Raw genomic sequence first — 8,969 nt, forward strand, 5'->3', positions numbered from 1 at the left:
TGACCCACTTGGAGTGATTTTCCCTGAAGGGTGTAGGTCTGTGTGTAGATTTGTTTTTCCGCAGGTGGACGTCCGTGGGGGCTCAGCACCGACTGTGGAAGAGCCGGTCTCTGCTCCGTCGTGTTGCCTTCATTCCTTTGTCAAACATCAGTTGACTGTATTCGTGGGGCCTGTTTCAGGGCTCTGCTCTTTTTTCTTTTTCTTTTTTTTTTTTTTAAGATTTTATGTATTTGATAGAGCACGAGCAAGGGGAGGGGCAGAGGGAGAGGGAGAAGCAGACTCACTGCTGGGCAGGGAGCCCGACGTGGGACTCGATCCCAGGACCCTGAGATCCTGACCTGAGCCGAAGGCAGACGCTCACGGACTGAGCTGTGCAGGCGCCCTCGGGGCTCTGTTCTGCTGCACTGGTCTGTCCATCCGTCTTCATCCAGGACGTGCTTCGTGATGGCTGTGACTTTGCAGGAAGCCCCGAAGGCGGGCAGGCACCCTCCAACTCTGTTCTCTGGGTCTTTTGTCTCCTCTCCACGCGCGTTAGAATGTGCTCATATCCACAAATAACTCTGAGGTTTTGAGTGGGGCTGCACGGAATCTCCCTCTGCCCCCGGACGGACTTCGCTGGTGGAGGACAGGGCCTGGGGAGGGGGCAGTGGGGCCTGGGGCTACCTCCCCGCTGCACGGCCTCAGCTTCCTTCTGGGACGGTGGGGGCTCCCGGCCCCTCACGTGCACTCCCGGGACTGTTTTATTTGTTGTATTTTTGTGGCTAAAAAGGGTTGAGAGACCTTAGCCCGCGGGCCAGGCAGGACGTGGGCTTAGGGAGTGGGTCTGTCTGCCAAGGTCGTCTTGCCCCTGAACGCAGTGTCCTGGTCACTGGGGCTGCTCAGAGCGGGGCCAGCAGTTCTGCGCCTCCTCGCCCGACTCCAGGAAGCTGAAAACTTGTTTTTCTGCTTGCCTGTCCCCGGATCCAAACAGCCCCGACGGCCAATGGCAGCGCTCCCGGCCCCGCCTGCCTGCGCGGAGCCGCCTCTGGCTTCCCCGAGCTGGAGCTGCGGGATTTATCCACGTGCGCAGTGGGGACTGTAAATCACGGCAGGTCGGGGCCCCGCGATCCCTGACGTTAGGAGAGGGGGCGGGGGTGAGGAGGCGTCCGTGCCGGGAACGATCCCGGCCTGGAGCTGGGCTGCGTGTCGGCGCATCACAGATAATAAAACTGCATCTTCCTGCGGCGCACGGGGCCGGCGTGTCAAACCAAGATGCTGTAGCGGATGCCTGGTGGCCAGGAGCGTCCCGTCAGAAAGCCACGGTCCATGCACCACACATCCCACACACATCGTAAAGATACAGTAATGGTACGTGTGTCTTTAGAGAAATACTAATATTGTCGTTTTATGGGAAACGAGCCTTGAAAATACTAAAAGTCAGAATTTTATGGCCAAGAAGAAAGTTACATGATGAGGATGTGGGAAGGGAGATCCAAATACCTCTTGCTCTGGTCCCAGCGTCCTGGAGGGCGGCGGGAGGCCACCTGGGTGGACCTGCGGGCCGGCGCGGGCCCTCCTCCTCCTCCTCCTCAGGGAGGTTGTCCAGAGCGTTGCAGGCCCAGGATGGAGGCCTGAGCACGGCCTGGGCCAGGGGCGTGGCGACCTGGCCCCCAGTGAGTGCATGGTCCTCCTGGCTCGGGCAGGGCTGGGGTGTCCCGAGGGCTTGCTCTCACCCCAGATCTGCCCAGGAGGAAATTCTGGCTCCCACGTGCTCCTTGTCAGGTGGCGACTTGCCGTGGTGCAGGATTAAAGTATTTTAGGAATCAGCTTGAACGGCCCAGGGAAAGGAGCAATCCAGGGGCCAGGGGAGGTACTGACGATGTGCAGGGGACCAGGTGGGCCCCTGGCAGCGCTCAGCCCCCCAGCCCGGGAGCTGTCTGTGGGCGCTGATGGGCGGGGAGGACCGGGATGGGTGTGTCTGGCTGTGCTGACCAGCCTACCCCCTGGGGTTTGTCCCCCTGCCCAAGCCGGGCCTGCCGGGGACGGAGTCCTGAGCTCCCGTCACAGCTCTCCCCGCCCCGGTGGGAGGGCCGTGCCCATGTCCACCCGGGGGACCCCGCACACCCAGGGGTAGGATCTTCCGAAATGTTGCTCGGTTGTTTTTTTTTTTTTAATTTATTTTAATTAATTAATTTATTTTTAAAGATTTATTTATTTACTCATGAGAGACACAGGAAGAGGCAGAGCCAGAGGCAGAGGGAGAAGCAGGCTCCATGCAGGGGGCCCGATGCGGGACTCCATCCCAGGACCCCGGGGTCATGCCCTGAGCCGAAGGCAGACGCCCAACCGCTGAGCCACCCAGGGATCCCTTAATTTATTTTTAAAAATTTATTAGAGAGAGTGAGTGAGAGCATGAGCAGGGGGAGGGGCTGAAGGAGAGGGAGAAGCAGGCTCCCTGCTGAGCAGGGCGCCTGACATGGGGCTCGGCCCCAGGACCCCGGGATCATGACCTGAGCTCAAGGCAGACGCTTCACCACTGAACCCCCAGGTAGTTTTTTTTTTTTTAAGGTGAAATTCCTATGACTTAAAAATGCACCGCTGTAGGGTGAACATTACTCAGTGACTCTCAGTGGCTTCATAGTGGTTGTCACCACCGCCGGGTGTGGTGCCTGGAAGGAGGCCCCGTGCCCCTGGAGCAGCCACTGCCTGCCCTCCGCCCCCGCCCCGCACCCCTGCCCCGCAGCCGCCTCTCCCTTCCGTCTCCCGACCGGTCTCTGTGGACGCTGCCCGCAAACCGAGTCCCACGAGTGGCCTTTGTGTCTGGCTTCCCGCCCTGGACATCATGTTCTCAAGGCTTGTCGCGGGGTAGCATGTGCCCCTGCCGTGTCCCCTCTCAGGCCCAGGCGCCCCCTGCCGCTGTGCCTCCCCCGGGGGCTGAGCCCACGTCCCGCTCTCAGCTCTTCGGGGATCTGGCTCCGATGCAGACGCGCTCTATCCCGAGCCTGGAGCGGCGCCGGCGGCAGGAGGCCCACGGAGCATCGCGACCTGCGGTGTCGGGTGTGAAGAGCTTGACGGGCCCGCGCAGCCGTGGCACCTCCGATCGTGGGGGGCTCCCCCTCTCCTCGCGGGCCTGGGGCTCTCTCGGCCTCCCTCCCCGGACCTGCGCCGCCTCCCGCCCACCACGCCTCCCACTCCGCGTCCCGTCACCAGTGATGAACTGCTCTCCCGCGGCGTCCTCGAGCCCCGAGCCCGCTGTGGGCAGCTTCCGTGGCCAGAGCCATGTGCTCGAGATCCGGCCACGCCGCTGCTTTCCCGGGGTCGCTCCTCCCGCTTGCTGAGCAGATCCCTCGCCTGGCCGCTCGCTCGGCGGTGCCCTAACGTCCTTTGGGAGCAGCAGGTGACACACAGTGGATAATGCATTTGAAGTGACAGCAAGTAGCCGTTCACACCCTCCCGTCCTGCAGTAGAGGATGAGCCGGGGGCGGAGACCAGGGCTTCCAGCTGCCCTGAGCCGGGGAGCCGAGGAGCTGAGGCGCCTCGCTGGCGCTGCCCGCTGGATTCTCTGACCCCGGATGTGAGCCCACCCCCTCGGGGACCCCCAGCGGCCTCGGCATCATCCACCTAGAGCACCGGGCAGGAAGCCAGTGCCTTCCTCCTAAGGGAGCCCCTCCAGGGGGAGGTGTGCGCACACTTCAGGGCCCGAGGGGCCAGCAGGGCAGCATGCACCCCACGTCGGGGGCCGGGGCCAGTCTGGTGGGAGAGGCCCCTCTGGAGTAATGCCCCACAGGGAGAAAGGCCGTCCTCGTGGCCTTCTGCTCTGGGCAGTGGGTGGACAGACACCTTCCTCCCCACCTGACATGCCTGGGTGGCCAGGTGGCCCGGGGGACGGTGCCCTGACCTGAGAGGCGGTGGGAGCCCCCCAGTCGGGGCGGCCTGTGGAGCCGGGGGCGGGCTCGGGGACCCCCCCGGGCCGGGGGGAGTGTGGCCCTGGGGCCGAGGCCTGTGTGGTCCGGCCCGCCCCGCGTTGCTTTCCCAAACACGCACAGTTACATAAACGGTGATAACACTTCATAAACATTTTTGTAACATGCGGAATGTTTGACATGAATTTCAGCTATTTTAGAACTAATAAACAATTGTCAATGTCATGGCCGACACGGAGCAGGAGCCACGGCGCTTTATGGAAGATCAAAGGGACGCACAAAGGTCTCGTCTTTAAAGAAAAAGAGAGGATGGGATGGAAGCGCCCCCCTGTCCCCCTGCCCCCCCATCCCCCCACCCCCATCCCCCCATCACCCCCTGTCCTGGAGGCAGGGCCTCTGCGGCTCTGGGCAGCTGGCGGCATCCCCGGGGGGCCGGGCGGGCAGGGGTCCTCGGGCCCCGTGGACCAGGCTCTCTGGTGGAGATGCTGCTACGTCTGCGCCCGTCCCGCGAGGGCTCCCCAGAGGGGTCTGCGCTGCTCGGCGTGGCCAGCGAGCCTCCAGGCACACGGCCAGCTGCCCGGCCTCAAGCCCAGGGCTGGCGCCAGAGCTCCCGCCCGCGCAGGCCGCACCACGAGCCTCAGAGACGTGCTCCGTCCGCGTGCGGCCCGGGCAGCCTGGACGCGGGGACACCTGAGCGCACGCCCCGGGCGGCCACCGGCCCAGGGGGCCTCAGGGCTCCGGCTCGGGTCTTCCTCTGCGGCGTGTGGCTGTCATCCGTCACCACACCGGGGCCGGGGCCGTCAGGAGACGTCAGCGATGCCCAGAGGACACTGGGCTGGAGCGAGGCCCCCTCAAGCTCCGACCTCAGGGACTGGAGGGGACCGCGTGGGCCAGGCAGGAACAGGTGCACAGGGGTTGCCCGGAGACGCCGAGACCCCAGGCCACAGGCCCCTGCCGCCCCTGGAGGGAGGCCTGCCTGGCTGCTGGCCCTCGGACTTCCCTGAGCCCCGGGGACGCTGCCCCAGCTGCCGTGACCTGGGGTCTGGGTCCCCCTCACCCCTGCACTGGCCCCCGAGCTGGCATCTGCCCAGCACGCGTGCTTTCTGTCCTGCTTCTGAGGGGTCTGTGAGGGGGCTCACGGGCCGCCCCGCCCCTCTGTCCCCTGAATTCTCCACAGCCCCCCTTTACTCAGAGTAGCACAGTCTTCCCGGAGGCCGTGAGCCCTCTGTGCCCTCCTCTAACCTCCTTGCTCCCCTCCTTCCCTGAGAGCTCCTGCCCCAGGGCCTTTGCACTACTCCTCTGCTTTTCTCATTTCCTCTTTCACACATTTTTGGTCCAGCCCCCACTCAAATATCCGCTCCAGGCCGGGGTTGGGAGGCAGGGCAGGGGCCCTGGCTGCCTCTGAAGAACCTCAGCGGGACTGGCAGCTGTTGGGGGTGAACTGGGTCCCATAAAAGATATGTTGGAGTCCAACCCCGAGGACATGTGAGTGTGACCTCATTTGGAAATAAGGTCTTTGCAGGCGTGGTCAAGGTGGGGCCTGTAGGGTGGGCCCTGACCCGACGGCTGGCGTCTTCCTGGGATCGTGGGAGGACGGACGCAGGGATGGGGGGATGTGGCCACAAGCTCCAGGAGCTGGGGGCGGGCAGGAAGGGCCCTCCCCACCCCCAGACTCCCCCTGGAGGCAGCTCTGACCCGAGAGCCTGGCTGAGAGGGGCTCCGAGCTGGGTCCCCGGGGTCACCACTCCGTGGCACTGCGGGGTCTGCGGGGACCCGGGGCCATGGCGCAGGAGACTCGTGCACTCACACCCGGCTGTGCGCACACTCAGGAGCCGAGGAGGGAGTGTGCAGGGCCTTGGGAGGGTCACCCCCAGCCCCCGCCACCCAGCCCTGCTGCTGCCCTGCTCCCCACCCCTGCAGGACCTGCCTGTGTGTGGGCCCCAGAACAGCCCCGGGGAGCTCACTGGGGGCTCGGCGTCCCCCCTGCGCCCGCAGCCTGGGGGGCTGCCAGTCTTTGCAGTAACAGGCAGGGTGGCGCCAGCCCGAGGCACAGAGAAATAGGTGCCTTGCCCAAGGCCACACAGCTGGTTTGGGTCCCTGCTCCTCCCCGGCCTGCACCCTTCCCTCCCTGACGACACCTTACGTCCATCGAGGCCCACCCTGCCCGTGTGGAGGGCCCGTGGGGCCCGGGCTGGCTGTCTGTGCTCACCACCCCGCAGGCCTGCAGAGCCTGGTGACCAGCCACGGGGATGGGGCAGGTGCGTTCTGGGGGCACCTTGCGTCTGCACTTGTCCACCCTCCATGGGCGCTGCCCAGTGCGCTGTGGGAGCAGGGTGCCTGGAGTTGGCCGTGGCCCTGGGAGGCCCGTACCCCCAGCCCCAGGGCGACCGGGTCGTGCCCTCACAGCCAGGCACCCTGCAGCCCGTCTCTGTGCCCTCGTTGGAGAATGCGGGCCTCCCCCGTCCTGGCTGTCTCCCCACCAGGCCCCTTCCTCGCCCGGCGGCATCAGCAGACACCTCCGCCTGGCAGCAGAGCCTGGCACGACCCCCGCCCTGCCTGGGTGGCCCGACTGCTCTGGGGTGTCGGCCAGGAGGCTGCATGGAGGCCCACCCCATCCATTACTGCCAGGGGCTGTGCCCGTGGACCCTCGTCTCCGAGCGCCGGCTTGGCCTTCCTCTTTGGGGTGGAAACTAACCCCAGGAGTCCAGCTGGCCGGGTGTCACGGGGGTGCCCAGGGGGCCGAGGCTGTCCCCTGCTCTCCAGACCTCGAGCTGGCTCCTGCCTGCTGTGCCCGGCCCAGCTGCCCAGTGGGTGTGGCATACGCACGGGACTGCAAAGACCCAGGTCACACGCACAAGAACCCCGAGGGTCACACCAGCACCTTCTGTGGTGATAACGTGCTGAAATGGTAACCTTCTGGGGCTGCACACGTGGCTTGAGGGACGTTGTGCTGGACGGCGCCAGGCTGGACGGCGGGCAGGCGCGTGCGTGATGAGGATGTCGCAGATCCCGGTGACGGCCCAGAGGACCTAAACGGGACGGCTCGCTGAGAGCAGGGTCAGGTCGCCTCCTTCTCTCGGACCCCGGGTGCCCTACTGTCTCCACGCCTGCCCCCCAGACTGGAGTGAGCAGCGTCCCGGGGCAGGGGCTGACCCTCCGTGGCCCAGCAGGACCCCTGCCTTCCCGTCCCTGGGACTCAGTTTCTTTACTCTGGGGATGATGCCGGGCAGCTCAGGGGAGCCATGGCTGCGAGGTTCACACACTTTGATTTACAGGGATCAGGGCTAAGGAGCACCTGGGGGCTCCGTCGGTGAAGCGTCTGCCTTCGGCTCAGGCCATGATCCCGGGGTCCTGGGATGGAGCCCGCGTCGGGCTCCCTGCTCAGCGGGGCGTCTGCTTCTCCCTCTCCCTCTGCCTCTCACCCCTGCTCTCTCTCACACTCTCTCTCAAATAAATAAATAAAATATCTCAAAAAAAAAAAAAAAAGTAAAAGGACCCAGGCCCATATGGGCGTATGGGTGGTGGGTTTGCTGCTGCTGGCAGGAGGGTGAGGTCTTTCCGGGGGGGAGCAGAAGGCTGGTGAGCAGGCCTGGGAGGCGAGTGTCCTGGGGCCGCGGCGACAAAGCCCCACAGACTCGGGCTTCAACAACAGAACTTGATTTTCTTCCAGTTCTGGAGGCTGGAGTCCGAGATCCCGGGGGTGGAACCTGTCCCAGGCTGCTCTCCGGCTCCTGGTGATCGCCGTCGCCAAACGCTGGGTTCCTGGGCTCGTGGAAGTGTCCCGGGATCTCCGCCTTCACGGTCACACGGGCTTCTCCCTGCGCACCTCATCCCGAGGTAGGGGGTTCGGCTCTCAGGCTCTCGGCGTGGACCGGGCGGGCACCAGTCCATCCAGACGCTTGCTGCAGGGGCAGCGATGAGCGGTGCCCGGCTCTGGACTCGTGCCTGAGACTGCTGAGGAGTGAGGCCAGCGGCCCCAGGGGCAGGAGGGGTCTGTGCTGCGGGCACGTAGTCCCGGGCTGGCCCTGAGCCCCTGGTGCCCACGGGGGTCCCAATCCCTGGGGACACTGGGTTGGGGTCCCTGGAAGCCGTGTCTGTTCAAGCGACCGGCTGGGAGGGTTCTTGGGGGGAGCGTGGCCGCGAAGCGATGGCCCCAGCCTGCCCAGCCCGGCTCCTGACCTTCCGCCCCGGCTCTCAGCGGCTCCAGGGAAGACCCCGCTGTTTTCATTTTTCCTTTTTTTTTTTTTTTGACCTAAAGCTAGATTTAACTGTAAAGAGCAATAAATTATGAATCAGGAAAAACATCTCTTATCCCCACAAAGGACGTGGCTGTCCCCAGATGAGTAATGACTCTGAATTCACATTACTTAGTATTTATAACTTCCGCCGGACAGGACTTACAGATGTTCCTGGGAAATCCTGCCGGCCCCGGTGTATTTTTAGAGCCCATTGTCCTGGCCAGGTTCTCCCAGCGTGTCTCCGCCGAGGAGGGAGCGTGAGAGTCCCCTGGGTCTCAACCTCTCTCTGCAGGACCCAAGTGGGCCCTGGGCCCCTGGGCAGGTGGCGCCTCATCCATCTGAAGCCCGTCGGCAGTCGCACCCAGGACTGGTGTTTACTGACCACCTGCTGGGTGCCCGCCCGGGGGGGAAGGGCCCATCGAGGTAGTGAGCTCCTGTGTGACGGCTCGGGGGAGGCCGTGGAGGCGCGGAGTCTCAGGAGGGGCTGAGCAGGGCTGAGGCTGAGGGGGGCCCTTCCTGGCACTGGCAGTTGGGTGGGTGGGAGCGGAGGAGACGGTAGTCCAGGAGGCTGGGGAGGGGGCCGAGGTGCCCCAAGGATCTCGTAGCACCTCCTCTTCTCCTGGGTCTCCAGGGGCTGCATCTCCTTTTGGGGGGTCACAGGGAGGACCCAGCGCGGGCTCCTTGTCTGCTCCAGGGCTGGACCGGGGTGCAGCTGTGCCTGGGGACGGCGACAAGCCCCTCCATGTCCTGTCGTTCCTGCTGGGGGCAGAGGCCCGTGTGGTCCAGGCTGCGGTCACCGGACTGACCTTAGTCCCCATTGTCAGGCCCC

General features: G+C 64.7%; 1 long non-coding RNA gene across 1 annotated transcript; it reads left to right on the forward strand.

The window, feature by feature from the left end:
- The first annotated feature begins 781 nt into the window (after nucleotides 1-781).
- Nucleotides 782-8,969, forward strand: LOC144298668 (uncharacterized). The gene is made up of 3 exons (XR_013365613.1): nucleotides 782-1,347; nucleotides 7,573-7,739; nucleotides 8,835-8,969. It is a non-coding gene; the product is annotated as an uncharacterized LOC144298668 (long non-coding RNA).

The sequence above is a fragment of the Canis aureus genome, chromosome 26 (assembly GCF_053574225.1).
Source record: "Canis aureus isolate CA01 chromosome 26, VMU_Caureus_v.1.0, whole genome shotgun sequence".
NCBI lineage: Eukaryota > Metazoa > Chordata > Mammalia > Carnivora > Canidae > Canis > Canis aureus.